Source organism: Psittacula echo (assembly GCF_963264785.1).
Source record: "Psittacula echo genome assembly, chromosome: 6".
Classification (NCBI taxonomy): Eukaryota; Metazoa; Chordata; class Aves; order Psittaciformes; family Psittacidae; genus Psittacula; species Psittacula echo.
In genome coordinates, this window is record NC_137743.1 from 59,364,724 (window position 1) to 59,386,743 (window position 22,020).

The 22,020-nt window shown below is 37.0% G+C and overlaps 1 protein-coding gene across 9 annotated transcripts in view; it reads left to right on the forward strand.

The window, feature by feature from the left end:
• The window catches only part of KCNMA1 (potassium calcium-activated channel subfamily M alpha 1), a 507,083-nt gene that overhangs the window by 460,100 nt on the left and 24,963 nt on the right, over positions 1 to 22,020 (forward strand). The window lies entirely within an intron of this gene.

Sequence of the window (22,020 nt, forward strand, 5' to 3'; positions counted from 1 at the left end):
GGGCATTAAACAAAATCCTTCAGTCTTTGCTGAGAGTAGGGGACTGATTCATAGGTAACCAAAGGCCATTTTACACCAACTGTGCCTCTGCAAAACAGCTGCAAAGCAGTCATAAGCACCCTGGCAAAGACCAGTGTAAAAACAATCATCTTCTCATCCCTGAAGGGTCTTTCAGCTTATGCAGCTGAAGTCCTACCTTTGATAAACCTATTAGGTGCTGCAGTACATATTCCCCCTGGATCAAGCCCTGCTATAAATGTAGGTGTAGAAAGGATAGTGCTTTGGTCTGCAGTTTCCCTGTGAGCCTGATCTAGAGATAGTTTCCCCGCAAGGACTGTAAGAAGTAAAATTAAATTCAGTTTTTCCTCTTTACACTCTAATCAGGAAATAGGAATTATGAGCCAAAAATCAGAGGCAGCAATGTTAACTTCTTGAGTATGGAAACTTCTTGAAGATGGAATTTTTTTTCTTAGAATTAGCAATAAAATTGTGGAATTTAATACTGGAATTAAATTGTACCAGGAAACTAAAAGTTTCAGATTTTCAAAGTCAGGTTGGATAGTTTCTTGGATAACAAGTAGATTTAGAGAAGAAAAGGAAGGAACTGTTTTTTCAGTCTCGTGAGTGTTTGAAGTTTCAAATCTGTGGCCTGAAAGTAATACAACCCCCAAAATTTTAGAGTTCTTCCCTTTAAAATGTGTGAGACTGATTTGCTCACCCTATAATAACTTATAGTCATGATTAGGAAATTCATTGCACAAGTGGAAGACAGGCACAGAGGTTCCTTGTTTTTCTGATTTAGACCTGGATTTGAAATTTTGTGTCTCAAAACCAAATATGTACTTTCATTACCAGGCTATTGGCAGGTTACTCTCAGTCACTTATCATGTATTAAATCATAATTAAAATCATAATTAAAACCAAGACAGAGAATCTGTTTGTCTAGCCCCTTCTTCCCTTCCTTCCTGTTCTTGAGGAACAGTCTGAAAGAATTTCCTTCATCTCCCTTTGCTCAAAGGTTAGTGATATTTCCAACACTTAACTGTTGTATTTTGTTTCTGGGAGCAATGTAAGAATCTTGTGCACCACATGAACACTTGTCATTTTTTTATTCTTGATCCTTGGAGGTATTCAAGACCTGACTGCATAAAGCACTGAAGAACCTGCTCTGACCTCATAGCTGACCCTGCTTTGAGCAGGAAGTCAGACTAGAGACCCTCTGATGTCCCTTCCAGCCTGAATTATTCTGTGATTCTATAATATCCAGGTTGCTGCTGCAGCATAGCTCCTGTAGGTCATGAAGTGTAGACTGTGGCCATGGTCTAAATCCCTTCAGCGATATTCCATGTAGCTGATGCAGAGAAGCAGAGGCACAATAGGTTAGCACATACTTAAAAATTTTGGAATTTCTTCAGTTAAATATCAATGTGCATGTAAAAAACAAGGTGACTCTTTCTTTAGCTTTTCTGAGGGAAAAGAGTGTAACATAAGGCAGGAAACCAGCCGCCAATTTTAGTTGCCAGCACTGAATATGGACAGTGCTTTTTCTTCTAAAACCAGTTGCTTCAGAAAATAATTATCTTCCTAATAAATTCTCTGCTTACAGTATCCACAACTCCTGTATTAGTTGCATTGCTTTCAGTACAGTAAATTTTCTTGAAAGACCCTGAATACAATGGTTAGACTGTCAGAAGCAATTAGATCAGTAGATACCACAAACATCACTGGAAATTATATCCAGTGTGACATTTTTGTCTATGAAATGCATCTTTAACATATGGTGGACACAGCTATCATGACTGTTATATATATCAGGTGATTCAACTTTTGCTGGTCAAGAAGCAGCATACTAGAATCACCTCACAGCTCTTTACTGGCAATTAAGTACCTTTGTTTACAGAGCAAGCTGTCATTTTACTTTTGCTTAAACATTTCTGCCTGTTTAACGTAACAGTATTCTTAACACATCAGCTGGTACAAACCTTAAGTATTGCCAATCTGAATTTTTCTAGATCTGAATGTATGATTTTGAATTAAGACATTCCTCACTAACACCATCCTTTGAAAGAGTGTTCTGTGCTGTTCTTTTATGTGACTTCTATTACTGATCACAGGAAACACTGACATTAGAAAATCTGTGTGTGTGTAAGAATGTCAGTTGACCTTTGACAGGGTGTTGAAATGAGAAGAAACAAAACAAAATATGTGAATGGCCTGAAAAACATGGACTAAGCTGTGAGTTTTTCGGTGAGGTGAATTAACTGTGTAGTCTTACCCTTGCTATTCTAAGTAAATAGCTAGCATAATTCTATTGTCATTAAGCAGTGGAATCTTATATGAAAATGTGATATATCATTTAGGTTTATGCCTCTGGAAAAAGGGAAAAAAAATACAGTCATTTAATTCATAGGTTATTGAATGCACAAGTATATTTCCAGATTTTACCTATAATTATTTCACTCCAGCATCAGACAAAATATTACATGAGTACAAGAAGTGCACCATAAAAAGCAGGATGCAAATTTATTAACCATCAGATAAGCCACAATTATTGGCCAGTGCTGAAGGACAGGGTCATATCTGTAACAACTTTGTTCTAAGTTGGTAGCAGAAAAAGAACCCACAGATTTGGGGATTTCATTCCCGTTTCCCTAGAGCCTCACCCTTGTCACCTACTTTAACACTGAAGTCTTCTTCTTTCACTGAACCTTCTGTATCCATCCAAACATGCCTTTTCCAATCAAGGACATAGCATTGCACCCGCAGCTGAACCCAGAACTGAGAAGAAAGGCCTTGTAGAAGGAACAAGAGGGTGGATATACAACAGCAAGGCTCCCTGATAAAAAACAATATGGCCACCAATTCCCAATGGATTAAGTTAACTGCTGAAAGTCTACTGAATTAATCTAGTTTATATCAACAAAGGGTTTTCTCATTACTAGTTCAAGATGACCTTAATACACACACAGCCGTTCTCATGCAGGAGCAAAATCATTCTAGTGTCTCACAGTGTTAAAATATTCCCAGACTTTTAGACCAGTAGCATTAATTATCTGGATCTTCTGTAAGAAGTATGACAACACTTTTGTACTCTGGTCTGCTCTTCGTGAATCCTAACTGATCCTGCCAGAATTGCATCCTGATCTCCTGAAGAAATAAAAAAACCCCTCAGAGTTCCAAGGCACAGAAAAAAAAAAAATCTGGACCAGAGCCATAAATGAACCTGAAGTATACAGGGCAGATGCTAGTAAACTGTCTATGTTGTCAAATCTATCTCTAGCAACACACAACAACAGCATGACTATACAAATCTGTTAATGAAAACAAGGTGCCTTCCTTAGAAGGAAAAGCTTACTAACTGTTCTGGAAGCATTTGCTAGTCTCCTTTCCATAAAATGTGTAATTCTACTCAAAAAGAACAAGAAGCTTTCAAAATGGATCTGTGTTCTTGAAAGCTTTCATGTTGAAAGCATTCTCATGGCTGTCTTCATTAAATATTTCAAAGCTGACTGGGCAACTCCTTAGACTCACTAGAGGTTGGTGTGCAGACTCTGATGTCCTGAAAATGAGCTTTTGGAAGTCATCGGGGCATTTTGTTGCCTTTGGGAGACCTAGATTCCAAGGACAGAAAGGCCAAAGTGCATCCCACTGAAGCTGCAGTGAACTACTACTTGCGTTAAGACACCTCAGCTTCTGAGATAAAAAATGCTTTAAAGTTGGAGCTTGGCCTACCTCTTCAAAAAATGACTCATCAACTCAGTCAGAGGTTCTATTTGTACGAGGGAATGCCTGTTTATCTTGGAGTTCTGCTTACAGCTGTTGAATGACTGTCTTCCTAGAAAAGTTTGTAAAGAGGTATGTTTGTGGTGGATAAAAAAGGTAACTCTTAGGTAATGGAGATTTGTTTTATTATCCCTTGATCCTTCCTGATTCTCATTCTGTCCCCTCAAATACAAGATGAGATTATTTTGTCATTAATTATTTCAGAGAAAAGACCAGTTATGGCAGTTATCCTGGAAGAACTCCAGTAATTCTCCTTTCCTTCATTCTGTTGACGTTTTCATCCTTTCTTCTTCCAAGTGGCATCCAGTGACTGCTCCTGTTTCATTTTTCATGAATCTTGTATTTTCTTTCAGTCTTACACTGTGGGAATTTTGCTTGTTGTTTTACCCACCAGATGACCAAGGCCCGACACAAAAAATGTTTTCAGTTCTAACTAAAAATCATATTTTGCTTTCTTCCCCAAAAGCAGAAAGATAATTATACTTAACTGTTTAGAGATTTATAAATACTGTACCAGAGTAGTCTCTGGGTAGTAACTTCAGATATCTAACGCAACACTTTTCTTTTATTGGATAATGATTTAGGTCTTACTTTGAGTCCTATATAATAAAAGCAGTACATTTCATTAAAAAACACTCAACAATAAAGAGAAGCCATCTTATGGCTCCAAGCGGGCCTAAAGTATGGAAACGGAAGGCTTTATAGTAACATTTTTTCCATGGACATTACAAGACAGATCACAGTAGAGCAGGGTAGATGTATTTCAGCATGGTAACAATTGCAACTGTTTTCTGAATGACTTCAACTTATGAGAATTTTCCCTTGGAACTCTATTTCAACACAAGAGATGTGTTTAGGGCCTTCATTTACAGTACTTATAATAGATCTTCAAACAAGAAAGAATAAAGAGAAAAAAATAAAGAGGGGATGAACTCCTTGGTGATACATCTCCTACATAGTGGCAGGATTCTTCTGGGGAATATCCTATAAAATCAGTTAAACATACTCAGAATTTTACACGCTGACTTTAAAGTGTAACAGATTACAGAAGCTAAAATAACCTTGTACAAGTTTAGTTTGATTTGATCCCGTTCCTTTAAAAATCACTTGTGACTTCACCATTATTTTTTATTCGAGCTGGCTTAAACTTCAATTGAAAGGACAGGAACAGTTAGCCACTCAGTTTTACTAGCTTTATTTCACAGTCTGTTAATTAATTTTTAATTTATTACAATTTTTGATGGACTTAGTCTCACAATCTGCTGCAAGATATTTCTCATTAAATGAACTACATTCCCTTTTTTTGCAGGTAATATGTTCTTTTTCATGTCTACCAATCAATAATTCTTGATAGTTTTATTTCTGAAACGTTAGCAAAAGAGAAGTAAAAGCAATAGTAGTATCAGGATTGGAAATGAGAGAAAATTCTTAAACAAAGGGAAAGAATACTGTCTAAAATGCCAGGTTAGCAAAGGTTTTATGTCATTTTCAGAGATCTGTGTGTTGTAGATGTTTGTTGTAATTTCAAAACAATAGTTTTATTCCCAAAGAAAGGTTTGTTGGTGAATGTTGAATCTTACTGCTCTTAATTTATGGTCATAAGATCAAGTTTTAAAGTGAAGATTTCAGAATATAGGGTTTGATAATCATAAATGCAGTTACTTTTTAGACTGTTATGGAATTCAGTATTCTATGACACTTCCAGCACTATTTCCTATGTTTAATTTGTTATATTACCTGAAAATGTAGAAATAAAGAGCCTCACTTTCAAATACAGAAAATCAAACTCTATTTAAGCCACCTAAATAATTTCAGAGTTTAAGGAGTTACTTAACCTCCATAGGGAAAGCATATAAGTAAATGTAGAATATTAAATGTAGATGTAATATTAAAAATAAATAAATGAATGGTGCTGGCAAAAAGTCAAATACTTGGGTTTTTTTTTTTAAGTGCTAAAGTGAGTTATGACACTAACTTTAATCTTTTCAACACTGAGATTCCTGTGTGCCTTTGCAAAACAGTGTAATTTAGGCTGTAGAATGCTTGTTATACTTAAAGATAGCTCAGAATTTCTTAAATCATATAGATATTTAGAAATTTTTTCTCCTAGACAATATAAATCCTACAAGTCACATTTGCAAAAATGGCAACTATTTTGCATTGACATTGGTTTGTCATTATTGATAGTTTAGTGTAGGGGTTACATCTGATTAAGGATAGTTTTATTCTGTGTGGTTTTGAATGCTCCTTGTATTTTTGATAGCATCAGCCATTTTAAGTGACCAAAAATAATAATCCAATTAAAAGTTATTTGGTTGGTTGATTATTGTTTAACTAAATGAATTCTGAAATGTTTGTTGTAGTTGTTTCTTTCTTATTTTTTAAAAACAAAGGCTGGCCATCCTGTTTAATGAAGTTAATAACTGGAAAATGAGACAAGGGTACCCTACATTCCCAGCACATGTCCCACATCACCGTTTGCTCACAAAAAATCAAATTTTTGAAGATTAGGTCATTGTGATAAATGACTCAGTATTACCTTTTTGCAACTTGCACATAATTTCTTATTCTGCTGAACTAGATGGATCAGCTGATAGCTGTTATTTATTTTATGGTGGCACACTGTAGCTCTAGATGGGATTAAGAGCTTTTTGTCATAGTCCTGATATATACGAGAATAAAATATGGCCTTTGCCCTGACAAGTTTCCAATCTGATGCCTTGCTTGTTCCAAAAATTATGTGCTCAGTGTTACACAGGTTGATAAATCTGACTTCACTAAAACCACCCACCTGTGTAAAGTTAGATTATGTGCAAGTCTTTCTTTGTAAGATTTGGGCTTAAACTAAAGAGGCTGGATGGGAGAAAGGCTGTTCACTCAACTTTGCTTCCTGTGCTATAGAAGCCATCTACGTTAGGACCTTACTAGCCTTCCAGTCTTCACAAGAAACTCTTGACAGAAAAGTTCCCACGCAGCACCATTTGCATTTCTTGTATTTTTCTTGCAGCTGGACACTAACATTAGCTGCCATAATTTACACACACAGAAAATAGTTTCCTGTCTCTTAAAGCTTTCCTAGGAGGAGAGAGAAACTATTAAAGAGGTTTTCAATTCTGTTGCTTATAAACTAAAACTGTGTTGGGGCGTGGCTAGAGAGACGCATTTCTTTAACAGAATTTCCCTGTATTTGAGAAATGCTGTAAGGTCCTAGCCCAAATACCTTCAAACTTTCACAATTCTCTTTCTCCTCTTCTTTCATAATACCTTCTGCTACAGCTAGAGAAAGATAAAACCAGGCAAAGGAGGTAGATAGTACAGTACATCAAGCATGTGATTTCACACTTAAACTATAAATATATTTAACCATCCCAAGACTGATATAATTTCATGGTGGCTCTATTTTATTATTATTTGCTGTGCGACATCTTGAAAGCAAACCCCCTATTATGATGGTGTACTATTTTGTGCATTTCTGATACTGAGGAATAAAAAAACCCCACTCTTTTTATGAGCATTAATTATACACCAGGCAAGGAAGCAATTGCCTCTATGTTATGAAATATTAAATCAAAATGCTTCCTGTTCCCAGATGTCCCAGAGATAAATACAGCAGTATTTGAAGCCCCACTTGGAGCTGTTTTGCCTGCAAATTTATAGTTTTGTCTCCATTTTCAGAAAACCCTGTTTTATGTGAAGTATAGCACTCTTGGTAGTTTTTAAGGAGCAAACTCCTCTGGAGTTGCCTGTGTAGGCAACAACTCTTATGTAGATTGCACACAAGGGATCTGAAGTTGAAAGGCTCCTTTAAGATGACAAATGGGTTGAAAGTGTTATTGTCTTTGATTGCATGCCTTACATCATCTGTATGTAGGAACAAGAGAGCTATACTTTATCTTCAGCCATTTTATAAATATTTAAGTCCTTATAGTTGCCTAAAGATATTAAAGCATATTTTACAGTAGTTGGAATATAAATATTATATATAGCACAAGATACCAAAGTAGTTTAATGAATTCATAATTTTCTGTTCACTTTTATTGGAATGTGTTTTATGTTCCAAAACTTCCATTTAAGAATAAGAGACCATTCTGCTCCCTGACAAGATGTGAGCCAACAGTGAATATTTTCAGAGTTGCTTTAAATGATGATATGGGACTTCAGTTAGCAAGAAGGAAGGGAACATGGGTGTTGGAATATACTACACCAATCTCTGTGGTTTAACTTTAAAAAAGTATTTTTGAAGAAGCCATTTGGTTTTTAAGTCTTTAAGAAACTGTAAGGTGTTTTAGTTTTCTGCTTCTGTGTTTTTTAGAAGTTCTTCATTGCAGAAGGAGATATATATCTAGATCTAATTATACAAATAATTTTTTTAAAATTTGGAGTTTAGTTCTAAAATAACCAATCATAAAATCTTGTGACATTAAATGTATAAAAGGTTTGTATTTCATGGTCCCTTGAATAGTAAAGGAATATTGAGGTTATAGTTGTGAATCTTTCAAATTCCCATCAAATAAAATAAAATCTGTTTAATATTTCACAGTTTCACTATTTCCCAGTAGGAGTCCATGCTGGGTAATGCTTGCTAATTACCTACAACAAAAGTAGACACATAATGCTGGTAAATTACCTGACCCTTTGCATTTTAATGAGACAACAAGGATTTCATGAAGTGATGTTGTTTCAGTGGTTAATGGTGTCAGCAATGTTGTAATTGTAGGCTGAGGCACATTAACTGCACAACCACATGTAGGAAGGGTTTCTCTCAACAGGCCCTTTGGAGAATAGAATAGGGTATTATCATTAAGCCTATGTCATTTGCATGCTGCTAATCACTTACTTTATTATCTTGTGTATCCATTGTCTTTCTATAATTGCTCTTTACATGAAAATTAAAAATAGTTCCAATGCCCACGATACTTGTGATAGCATCTTGATTATGAAGATACCTTCAAGAAAATGGAACATATAGATAATATATTAGAGGATTACAAGATAGTTTGAAAGTTAAATACCATAGCAGGCAGCCTCATGAGCATAATTCTGGTATCTTTCTTTGCTTCAGTACGTATTGTTTGTTTAATAAATGGTTATTTATATGCATAAAGGTGGTTGGGTTTTTTAAAAGATATACATGAATTTAGAGATCAATGTCACTGTTTCTGTATTAGTGTAGAAGAGATACAAAACATCAATATCCAGCAGATTCCACCAGTCTAGTAAAGGTACAGGAGAAAACTAGATTTTAGTTCTTTATTCTTTCCAGCTAAATCTTAGTCTGTGATACCCGTTGTAGAAGAGTAGAATCTAACATCCACTAGTGAGTTGCAGAACTTCAACAGCTTTAGGTAAAAACTAGCAAAATACTTGGCACTCTTTTATCAAGGCAGACCTGTTGATTTTAAAGTTTGACATGGTTAAATTTGAGGCAGCCTAGGCGTTCCATACTAGGCAGTCCCTAAAAACTTGGTAACTTCTGGTTATCAAGAACCTTCCAAACTTTTCAGTATCTACTGAGCTGTACATGCAAACTGAGAGTCAGTACTGCTGTGCTCCTTATAATGCGTTTTTGTAGAGGATCACCTCTCTTGACCTGCTGGTCACAGTTTTTTTGATGCAGCCAAGGATTCAGTTGCCTTTATGGGCTCCAAGTGGACACTGCCAGCTCATTAACCAAAAGCCCCAAGTCCTTGTCCTCAGGGCTGCTCTCAATCCATTCTCCTCCCAGCCTGTATTTGTGCTTGGGATTGTCCTGATCCAGGTGCAGGACCTTGCACTTGGCCTTGTTGAACTTCATGAGGTTTGCACAGGCCCACCTCTCAAGTCTGTCAGTGTCCCTCTGGATGGCATCCATACCCTCCAGCATGTTGACTACACCACACAGCTTAGTGTTGTTGTCAAACTTGCTAAGAGTGCACTCAATCCACTGTCCATGTCACCAATAAAGATGATAAAAAGTGCCAGTTTCAGTACTGATCCCTGAGGAACACCACTCATCACTGAACACTACTTGGACATCAAGCTGTGGACCACAACTGTTTTGAGTCTGACCATCCAGGCAATTCCATATCCCCTGAGTGGTGCATCCATCAAATCCATGCCTCTCCAATTTAGTGACAAGTATGTTGTGCAAGATAGTGTCAACAACTTTGCAGAAGTCTAGGTCGATTATGTCAGTTGCTCTTCTGTTATCTACAAATGCTGTAACCCCATTGTAGAAGGCCACAAAATTTGTCAAGCACGATTTTCCGTTAGGAAAGCCATGTTGGCTACCACCAATCACCTCCTTATTTTCCGTGTGCCCTAGCATAATTTCCAGGAAGATCTGCTCTATGATCTTGCTGGGCATTGAGGGCGGTACTGACTGGTCTGTAGTTCCCTGGGTTTTCCTCTTCTAAAAATGAGGCTTACAGTTCCCCTTTTCCAATTTTATCCTAGTTGATTTCATTGCATGCCCGTTGCTACCAAATCTTCTTTAGGGTTCATAAAAAACAAATTTTACCACAAAATCTTGGAAAAGGTTCCTTGAAGTAGGAGTTTTTCAGAGAGTTTTTAAACACAGATTTGAAGTCTTATTTACAACATTTTCTTAGACAAGTGGCATGTAATGTTTCCATTATCAGCTCCTCTTGTTTATTTTTAGTGTCTAGCTCCTACAGTAATTTTACTAAAAACTAAAGAAAATTGTAGGCTTTTTGTTTATGAATGTCATTATTAGGTGTCAATGAGCCTAGTACAATATGTAAAATCCATGAAAGGGAAGAAACGTTCTCATCTTTTTTCTTGTCAAACCACAGAGATCAAATTGATAGCTAGCAATGTGGAAAGGACCTAGTGTTTCCTTCAGGTCTTCATGAGAGAATGGACTGGGAGTTGACAATCTCTCTGCTCTCTCTTGCTGATCAGTGAAGGGAGACAGGGCACAGCAGTGCCTTCTTGAGCTTTTCCTCATAGACAGGTAATTTTCTTGGCTTGTTTCTCCATAGAACTATCCTCAAGTGAGTCAAACCAGGAGCTACTCTTTGATAAGCAATAGGAAGTCTGTCAGGAGAAAAAGGCTAGGAAGTGCTTACGCAACACAGATTGTAATGCACATTTCAAAACACTCTCCCTGCAAGAAAGGGAAGTGACTCCACTTATTTGCTTGAAAAGTGCAACGTTACCTTTTGTCTCCTAGGTTTCTCAGCATCTAAGAATTTCATTATTATTAACTCATCAGTTAAATCTTCAGTTCATTTCTTGAGTGGCAATGTAAGCTCTTGTTTGTCTGGCTATATCTTCCATTTGGAGTGGGACAGCTGTAGGCTGGATTAGGCAGAGGGTGCTTCTTAAAATTTTGAATATATCTTGACTTTTTTTACTTTTTAATTTATTTTATGGCAATATGCTTTCCAGTGTCAAATGTAAATAAGCCTTAAAATTTATCTGCAGATTTATGTTTCAAATTGGCCCTGCCCAAAACCACATCTGGAATATTTATTCTTAGCATCCTATCAAATAACAAGAAATGAACTAAAGACACTCAGAAGTATTCAAAAACCCTAGTTGAAAGGACAGCTATTTCCACTGATACTGGTATTAATGAAATTCATACAAGGAGGTAAACATTTTATTTTTTATCAACCAATTTAAATCTCCAATAAGTAATAATGGATAGAAAAGTTAATGTTTGTATATAGAGATTATGCCATTTAAAAATATTTAGATGCATGAATGACAGTAAGTAGCCAATATAATGCTGAAAAACTAAAAAACAAACCAACCTTGCTTGCTGGACATTTTCAGTATGACTTTATTATGCACTGGATACCATAGCATTTATTTTATGTTGCCATTTAAATTTCACTACTTAAGGAACACCACGTTACATTTTACTGTTGTCATTGTCTTTACCAGCTTGGTTGCTAGTGTAATGAGTTTTGGATCCCATATAAGTAAAATAAATAAGGAGCTGGTGTAGAGACATTTCTGCTGGTGCTTCTTTAAATATAAGAAGACATTTGAACTATGACAGGCAGGCAAAAACCAAAACCCTTTTCAGCCAAAAGTCCAATAATATAATGAGTCATTCTATCATGATAGTGAGTTACTTTTCTCTTTCTAAGATTGATATTCACTAAGAAGGGAAAATGGTGAGCCAAAATAGTGCAAGCTGAGCAATGGAAAGTTCATCCTTTTTTAAGAGCAGGCAGTATCTCACTGGTTTTGTGTATACTTTTATTCTTGACACATTTGAACAAACTATTTATTTACACTTGTGACTATTCCCCCGGAATAGCAAGTTGCTTTCTGTCTTCTTGATTCTGCATTTTGTACTGATTGCAAAAGAGGTTTCCAAAATTTACAAATTGGGTACTCCCAGTAGTGTCACTACTGTTCTTCATACAATTGTGTCTACACAACCTTATTCAGAGGGTTGACATCTCTTTTAATGGAAGTACTTTCTAGAGGTACTTGCCTTCCTACTACTTCATCGTGCATAACAGGGATGGTTTTCATACTGGCCAGCAACAACAGTAATTCTGGAATGCAAATAATTGTGCTGATGGGATGATGTATACATTTTGAAAATATACTGCAAACCCTAGAATGGCATTTCCTTATTCCTGTTACAAATTGGGCACCATATGTTATTTGCAAGGTTCAGATTAAACTGCATCAGGGATGTAGTAAGCTATCTTTCTGGATCAGGAGGGTTTTGTCTGAAGTATACAGATGCTACTTAGGCAATTATCATTCCTCACAGTGGTAATCGCACCTGGGTGCAAGTGATTTATTGTGCTTTCTGTGGAAAAGTTGAGTGGGATAGTGCTATGCAGACTGGCATAGCTCAAAACGACTTGATACTCATTTTCACACATGATATCTACTAAGATGTTTTTAACAAACATGCTGCTCTGAAGTTGTGTATGTTACAGAAGGCAATATTTGAGTGACAGAGCATGACTGATTTTTTCACGCCTATTATGGTTTTCAGTTTGGAGTTCTGGTAAGAAATGTTGGCTTGCAGAGAACCTCTGAGGTGTTGAAATCATTAATGCCAAAAGGAAATTCTTTATTAAACCTCTCTTTAAAAAATATATTCACATATGAACACAAAATCCACATTCCTTTACTCTGAGAATTTAATCAAACCTGAAGTTTTTAAATGACAAATTTAATCTTTGGGAATAACCTACATTGTGTCACTTGTGCTTTTATGACAACTTGTCCATTAAGAAGTTGTGGCAGGATTTGGTAAAATCTGGCAGGATTGGACATGAACAGAATATGCCCTCTAGTCGGCAGGCTTTGCCAAGAATTGCTATTCTACAATATGGAGTAAGATGGAAGAGGAGCTTTTTGATATTTGCGAATAGATTAGATCACAGGAAATGCACAGGAGGCCTATGGAGCATACCTGCCAGATAAATTAGAGGTGGTCTTGATCTGAATCCAATCTGTCTCAGAACTCAGCTCTGGGAATCCAGTTCATATTTCTTTGATAAAATGAGGCCTTAACCTTCACAGTTAAATATTTGATCCCCTAGACAGCCTTGAATGTGGGATTTTAGTTTTGACCCAGCCTATAGAGAACTTAATGACATTTTACCATAGGTTTCCAGCTCAGTTCCAGCTTGAGTAATTTACAAGTCTGATGGCATTGTTTAGCCCACACAGACCATGAAGTCGACCGTAAGTAAGTCCAAGTTGATGGAAAAACAATATTGCTAGAACAGAGTGACAGATGCTGATTATCACAAAATGTCTGTTTAAGCACTTTGAATGTGTCCATTTCCTCACTGCACACACCTGAAATTTTTGTAGGAGTTATAAAGTAATTGTACTTAAAGATGTGGAATCATCTGCTAAAGAAATTGTTGGAATACACATTGCAAATAATGACTGCTGTGGTTATTACTGTTGCTGCTCAGGGGAGCTATTCAGATGCCTCATTTATTTGAGCTTAATAGATTAAAAGTCCAAATTGAGTCTCATGATATAAACCTAATCAAATTCTAATCTGCATAATTTTTCCATAAGCAGCAATGGGAAATTTGTTTAATTTATGTTCCAGTAGTTGCCAATCATGTGTTGGACATCATTGTTACTTTTATCAAAATATTTTTATTGATTGCTTACTATGACATCTGGCTTTCCTTTTCCTTTTTCACTAAGGAAAAATTTACTTTATTTACTGTAATGTGGGATATAATGACATAATGTAGAGTCTTGCCTAACATGCCAATATATCATTTTTAATGGTGAGCTTTCCATTTTATTTGTCGTTATTGAATACCTGTCTCTCTGAACTAGGTAATATAGCTTAATTTATTGATAAGTTTTATTCAGCATATTTATTTATTTTTGCTTGAGGTCTAAATATGCAACGTTGACTAATGATTAAACTGAAAAGAATTTGTTATCATTTTATACTAAATTCTTTTATCTGCAAACCTATGCAACACTTAGATGCTATCAACTTTGTGCCCTAGAAGTACCTAGTGTAGAAAGCTATTAAATGGTAAATTAAGAGTAAGGACAGTTAAAAAATGAAGTTTGTAATGAAAGTGGCTCAAATCCACAAAGATTATGATTTTTGATATTGTTATGAATTTAAGAGTGTTCCGTAATAATTGCTGAATAAACACGTTACTATTTCTTCTCTCTCTTTCCAAATATTTTTATAGTTCTAGTGGTTCTTTCAGAACAAAATAAGAAAGAGAAAAAAAAAAGTGAGAAGTAGCCAAACTACTGTCTATCACTTGGACAATAGTATTAGGAGTAGGTGCTATACCCAGAGGTGCAATCCACCAGCAAAAATGAATGGTCATCAAGAGATTAACTTCCACTAGAAGGAGAGCCAAATTCTTTCCCAACAGAAGCAGAAAAGGAGGTTCATGACATCAGAAAAAGTGGAGGGGAAGGGGATAGAGAAAGAGGGGGAAGTAGATCTTTGGAAAAACCGAAGATAACACTACAGTTACAAAACAAGACGAATCTAACAAATCCAAAGCAAGAGGCATATTGGAAGGAGTTAAAATATTGTCTTACCAGTTTGTAAAACTTAGCATAAAATTGTGAACATGTCCCAGGCAATAGGGTAAGTGTGAAATAGTTTGGAAACCAATGTACTCTGCATTTGAGAAGTCCTTTGTATTTTACTGTGTGTTGTCCTAGGTGTTTTCAATTAGAGAATTATCCAATAATTCCTCTGGTTTTGGAGATGGCTCAGAAAATAGATGCTTAAAGAGAGCTACAAGGTGGTGCTAACTACCAGGCAGTAAAGTCCTGACGGCCTGTCCTTGTTGCACAATGGAGAACTTGCAGATTGTCTCAGTTTAATATTTAATTTCCCTTCCTGATAGCCTAAAAGCTTCAGGCAATTATGCTGGTTTGCTTGGCCGTAACCATTATGCCTGTCTGCATAGGCTTCTGTGATTTACTTTTCTCTGTGCTGTACAGTGCTTTAAAAAATAAGAAATTATTTTCCGAAGTAGTTTTACACTTTCAGAATTGTTTGCTTATGTACTAGAGACTGAATTAAAAATCACTGATGTACTCCTAGAGTACATTTTACATTCCCAAGGCAGATTTGTATAGAACAAGATGGCTGCATTGCATAACGAGAGTTCTAGTTCAACCTTGGCTTTACTGGCTGAAAACAAACAAACAAATACGAGGCCAAAGAAATCAATAACCTAGGCAAAAAGTTGCTTAGAGCTTTACAAAATTGCCATAGCACTAAAAAAAATTAAGGATGAAGACTCAGAAAAAGAAAATTTAATTTTGTTTTGCCTTTATGAAATATAAAAATAAATTCAGTATAACTGTGCTTGATTCCACTGAGAGTGAGAAGTTCTCGTCAGACTAATACTGGCTGGGAATATTTACTGTATAGAGAAATAAATTTTCTATTCCAGCAGACATGAGAGAAGTGCTGTGGCTAGTAACTACGTATTGTCTCACTTTAGGTGAATAAAACAGTAAGAAGAGAACATCAAAGCTATGCTCTGCAAAGCCTTAGTAAAGAAAGCCCATTTGTTTTGGTAGTTTTGGATTGTGTAATCTTGTGGTGAACTTTGGCAGAGCTATCATTTGGGTAATTACCTCATGAGATTTGTGGGAACAAAAAAAACCAAAGCCCAACACAAAAAATAAACAAACCCAAACAAACAAAAAAAAAAAAAAAAAAACAAAACAAAAAAAAAACAACAAAAAACCCAAAACCAAAACAAAAACCAAAACACCAAATCCCCCACAATCACAGGCAGCTTTCTTGGGAGGAAGATGGCAGCTTGCTCTCTGTAACAGTGTCTGTCAGCAATCAGTGCTCCAGGGGTTGCTCAAGGGTTCATTCCAGTCCCAGAGCACTGAAGGGTTTTAACGATTGAGAAAGCTATCCTTCTTCATCCTCTACTCTCTGTAGATTTATCTTGGCCTGTGTTTGAGCGCCAGGCATCTTTGAAGATGCTGTGGTCTCATGAGAGAGGTAGGTGCTTACCCAGTCACATCTGCTGTCCACATTCCTCTCCTTTTCCAGAGATTTAATCTCTAAGAGATTATTAGATCTTCAGTCACAAATTACGTAAAAGTCAGAACTGAAACCAGAATTTAGGTTTTCCAGGTCCTGAGGCCAAGCTACAACTCTCTGTTTCAGACCACATGGGACATTGAAGCTAGAATTGTTTCTAAATTGAATGGTTGTAACAGATTCCCATGAATGTCAGCAGCTCTTTAGCTGCATGACTGCTGCTGAACTTTCCAGGTATACCCAAGTGGCTGTACTTTGGAGAATAACAGTATAGTCTATCATTCAATTGAATTCACTGGAATATTAATGGACAATGTCAGCAAACAGTAGCAAAGGGATATAGCTGTGAGGTCCTTTTGTAAGAAAGAGAATTATTTCATTTTGGTTGGCTCTGCTTAATGAAAATCCTTGTTCCATATTCCTGCATGATAACTTGGGGGAGTGTTCAGCAGTTTACCACCTGTGTATTGTTCATATATGCTCAAAATATGATTGTTGTTTCATGCTTCTTAGATGAGCCAGATTTAGTAGTATGTATGCTTTTAAAGTTACATTTTTTAAGACTTCAGTGCGACATTACCCTGAGAATCCCATGGCACCTTTCTGTAGAATGGTACTATTTAAAGGGCACTATCAATTTACATGGCACTTTAATGACAAGGCCACAACCTTTAGGTCTGCCAAGTGGATTTTCAGTTTGGGAAAATGCATTCTGCCTGCATAGTTTCAGTTTAGTAAAACATGTATCTTTGAAAGGGAAGGGAGGCAAAAAGGAAAGGGGCAGAGGGGAAGGTGAAGAGGATCAAAAGGATCCATTATGATCTTTTAGATCAGAAGACACTTTGTAAATGTAACATAAAAATCTGGTTTGAGAATATGCCCCTTGTCTAAGTGAAGTCAGTGGAACAGAAACAGTGCATATCAAAGAGCCAAATTTGTTTCTACATTAAAACCCCAGGAAACCTTTATTGGCCCCTCAACAAAATAAAAGAATGTATTTATTGCTTTGTAGAGCAAACCTTTCAGTGTCTCATGAGACGTCACTCAGTCACGTGAATGAGCACAACCAGCAAATCACTTGGCCATCAGGCCAGTCACTCCAACCAACAGGTGAGCAGGGAAAACTGTAGCTATTGCCAGCGCTTTCAGTGGACAGAAGGCATGTTAAGCCATGCCAGCATTCCTTGATTTTGAACTTCATCACAGGGCCAATGGGTCTTTCAGAATACATGCATGTTACTGCTGAGCCATACTTAGTGTCCTCCTGAGTTCCTGAGAGGAACACAGATCAGCCTGGCACAGGAGACACATCTCTCACAAGCAGTACTGCTCATTGCTTTGTAGGTGGTGTTTTGTAGAGACGAGGAGGGCTCGCAGCCAGCTGGGCCCGCTGAGCTCTGAGATGGGCAGCATCTGGATCCCCAGTAACTCTTCCAAAAAACTTGCCTCCTTGTGGGGAGAAAGTTTCCACAATTTTCTCCTTCCAAAAAGATGAGACATCTTAAAGAGGTAGAATCTTTCCGCTAATGCAATTGTTTGGTTGTTTCACCTACTTGTGTGGGCAGTAGTATCCCAGAGGGAGCAGGAAATACTTCCTTGAACAGAATCAAGACATTGAACCTGCTGCTTTCTGCAGAGAACTGCAGAAGGCTCAAATTCCTTCAGAGCAGGTAGCTCAGTTTGGGCACTGAAGTGTCTGCCTCTCAAAGAGGGAAGCTGCTGCTGGGAGGGACGCAGTAACTCCCAGTTGACAGTCCTCACTGATTTTGAGCATATCAGAAGCCTAAAGCCTGTATTCCTCTCAGAGGTATGATATATTTAATCCACTGTTAGGCAGCATCTTGTTTCAGAGAGGGACAGGTACTTGTTATCTCCTGTTAAGTCTGAGCCATTTTGTCATTTGATAAGGGACGCCTCATCACTCTACAACTACCTGAAAGGTAGTTGTAGTGAGGTATCCCTCTCTTCTCCCAAGTAACAAATGGTAGAAACAAGAGAAAATAGCCTCAAGCAGCACCAGGTCTAGATTAAGTATTAAGGATACTCTCTTCACTGAAGGGGTTGCCAAGTGTTGGAACAGGCTGCTCAGGGCACTGGTTGAGTCAGTATCCCTGGAGGTGTTTAAAAGATGTGTAGTTGTGGCATTTAGGGACATGGTTTAGTGGTGGACTTGGTAGTGCTACATTAACAGTTCGGTTCGATGATCTTAAAGGTCTTTTCCAACCTAAACAATTCTATGATTCTGTGTTGTGGTGGTTATCACTATAGCCAATGGTTGTGGGTTGATCCTGGCTGACAACTATGCTCCTACCCAGTCACTTGCTAACTTCCCCACAGTGGGATGGGGTAGAGAAGCAGAGGGCAAAATTGAGGAAAAACTCACAGGATAAGGGTTTTTTAAGACAGTTTAATAAGTCATGAGGCAAGAAAACCCAACAAGCCACAAAAAAAAACAAGTGATGCAAAGACAACCACTCGCCCACTACAGCAATTTAGTATTGGATATAGTGGCTGCAGGAACTGGTAGGATTTTGCTGCACCTTACCTCCTACTTGTTAGCAAAGAGAATTCCCTTCACCAGAAGGCCTTCACTGTCACGGTATTTCCATATGCAAGAACTGTGGTTAAGCTTGCAGAGGCCATTTGAATTTTCCTGTTGAGTTGATCCTGTTGAGCAATTGAAGCTACAGCTCCCTCAGTTGTTTGTTGAACAAGAAGACACTGCGGTTATAAGATCACAACTATCAGTCCTGTTTTACGATTTTTATGAGTGCTAATGGAACAAGGTTTGGGGACTGAAGGAGAAAATGGAATATGAAAAGGAAAATGAAAAGAGGCTGTGAGGAAAGCATGTCATTTCTAAATGAATGCTCTGTGCAGAGGAATTGAATCTTTTCACAGCTGAAAATGGATCTTAAATCTGATGCCTTAGCTTGTTTCAGCTTCTGTAATGAAATAGAGTTTTCCTAATACCCTGTGACCTGAATTTCTCCCTGCTTTATGGGTGCTATTCCTTGACGTACAAACCCGTATTTTCTCAAGTCAGCATTTGATGATGGATGTCAAAATACAGGTCATGTATTATGCATATAGCATTACCGATTTAAGGTGTTTACTTGTCAAGTTGAAGAAATTCAAAAATGTCACATTCACTGAATCTGCACAGCTGTCACTTGTAGTTTTTCATGCCTTTAAACCAAAGTTCTGATAAAGCAGGTTAGTTTTCCTGCACTTTTTTTTCTTCTCTCTTTCCTGGAGGAAAAAAATGGTCCCTATGTATAGAATTTATATTGTGACTTGGGAGCAGGAATGTGGCCTGAAGGTGTATGATGCTTTGTGACTCCAAATGTGGGCACACTAAATACCCAAGTACTCCTATTTTCCTTTATCTGAAAATATTCCAAGATTTTTATATTTTTAAAAGTGGATTTGTAGGTGTGTCTGAATTAAGTTCAGGCAAGGAAATTAAATTAAAATAGCAAATATTTCTCACATCTTCCAAGACCATAGGATGAAAGATATCAAGGCATGAGTCTATTTTTCATTCAAGGAGAAAACAAAATCCCTTTAACATGCTTCTTGCATTCCAGACTAAATGCACTATGTGTGCAGTGTGCAATTACAGACCTCCTGACAGTCTGTGTCTAACAGAAATGCCACATTTACTTCCATCTTCTAACACCATCCTAGAAAGACAAATATTTGAAGGGTTAGAGCAAGGTGGCTAGAAACAGTCTTCAATGAAGAGTATGCATGTGTGTGTGTGTCTCTGTGTGTGCACATTTCAGTAGCAGGAAGGCAAGAAAGACTTACACAGTTAGATGCAGTTATGCCAACTTTTTTCAATTTGCTTTTACCTAGTAGGAAAATACTGATGTGTTCTTAATATCTGAAGCGCCTGATTCACTAAAAGATATTTTAGGGAATGCATCCTGCGATGGGGAGAGAAAAGCCTTCAGGAAAAAGAGAAGCAGGGCCTCTAAGGGTGCTCTCAGCAGTACAACCCCTAGGGCATATGGGAAAAAGATTAGTTTGCTCTCGGATAAGTGAACATAAAAATTCTTAGTGTTGCTGTTTTGACTTGTAATTCTGCAGAGGACCCAACTGGGCCTGCCACTTTAACTGCTCAAGACATGACATGTGGTGCCTGAAGGAACTCCATTAGACCCTGTGTGTCTGAGAAATCCTAGGCTCTGCCATGCAGAAGTAAGCATTCAAAGAGCCAATACAGCTATCAGTCACAGTGCCAGGCACAAGGAAACATCTGCAAACCTAGACCATTTGGGAATGCAGTTCACTATCACCATGCCAGTCTAATTCAATTATTTTCAGCACAAGGGGTAGTATTAAATGATGGACATCAAATTGACATTTCCAATTGTCTCTAAAAAATCTGCTTTCTAAAGATTTTATATGCACTGGTAATATTAAATAGAATTGCTTTGCTGTCTTAGGTTTACTTATGGCAGTGTCTTTGTCTTGCAAGCTGTTGAAGATACCACATCCACTTCTTTTCTCTTAAGAAATTTCTTCACAGACTTTTCATGCCCTTTTTACTTATCCTGTTCTTACAGTCCTCATGTTGTATCTAGCTTTCACATGACAGTCAGAAGGAAATTCATAATGCTACCTTCTGGAGGGTCTCTCTTCTCAGTGGTTCTTTCTAATTTTATTGCTTATATATTAAACCAAGAAGTTCAGATCCAGTGGTCATTATAGTTTGTTTTGATGAGAGGCAGTTTAAAAGTGATGGTAAATTGAACTGGAAAAGAACCATAAATCCCTCAGACATTATGAAACCAGTACCACATGCCAACAACTACAGTTTAGTTTACAGATTTCCTGGTTTGTAAATTAGTCCTTAAACTGAAGAAAGGTAAAATAAATAGATAATACCATATCATCTTCTTCTGAATTCAGTAGCAGATGAATGCATCAATTAATTAATTTAAGACAATGAAACAGTTTCCATACTGCAAGAAGATAATGAAGTTACATCAGAAGTTAATTTGGCTGTGATTAATTTAGAATTGGTGTATGGAGATTTCAAAATTATTTCAGACCAGTAATGATAGAGGATCAAAAGTTTGTCCCTGCATGATGTCAGGTGTGAAATCAAAGAACTCAGTAATAATGTGGCAAAAAAGAATACTTTCTCAGAAATGTGTGTTTTACAGTGAGCTTGGCTCAATCCTATTCCAAGCAGACAAATATTTGCTTAAAAATGCTGCCTTGACATTGATCTGTGTGAAACTCTAAAGTCAGACTCTATCTTTACCATCACTTCTGCAATAATGACATTAAATAAACATGCTTTCTGCAGCTTTAATGGACAAGGGAGATAGAATGCATTAGTCTCAACAGTGAATTTCCAGTCCAACTGTTGCATGGGCTTTTGTGTAACTGTCTATTTTTCAGTACTTACAATCAAACTCCAAAGGGCTTTGCCTGCATATTTTTTATGGAAAAAAAAAAAAAAAAGTAATGTCAAGAACACCATTTCAAACTGTGTAGAGAAATCAGGATGAAAACACAGTCTTTTTTAGAGATGAACCTTCCTGCTCTCCAGATCTTTTCTTTCCTTTGAGTGCTTGCCAATATATTTCCTCTACCACCTCTGTTTTCTTTAAATTCCCAAAGGTATAAAACTCCTTCTAGTTTCTTTGCAAGCATTTCTATTACATACATTTTGAAAACCTGTCTTTTTCTTTCCATCCTATCCTTTT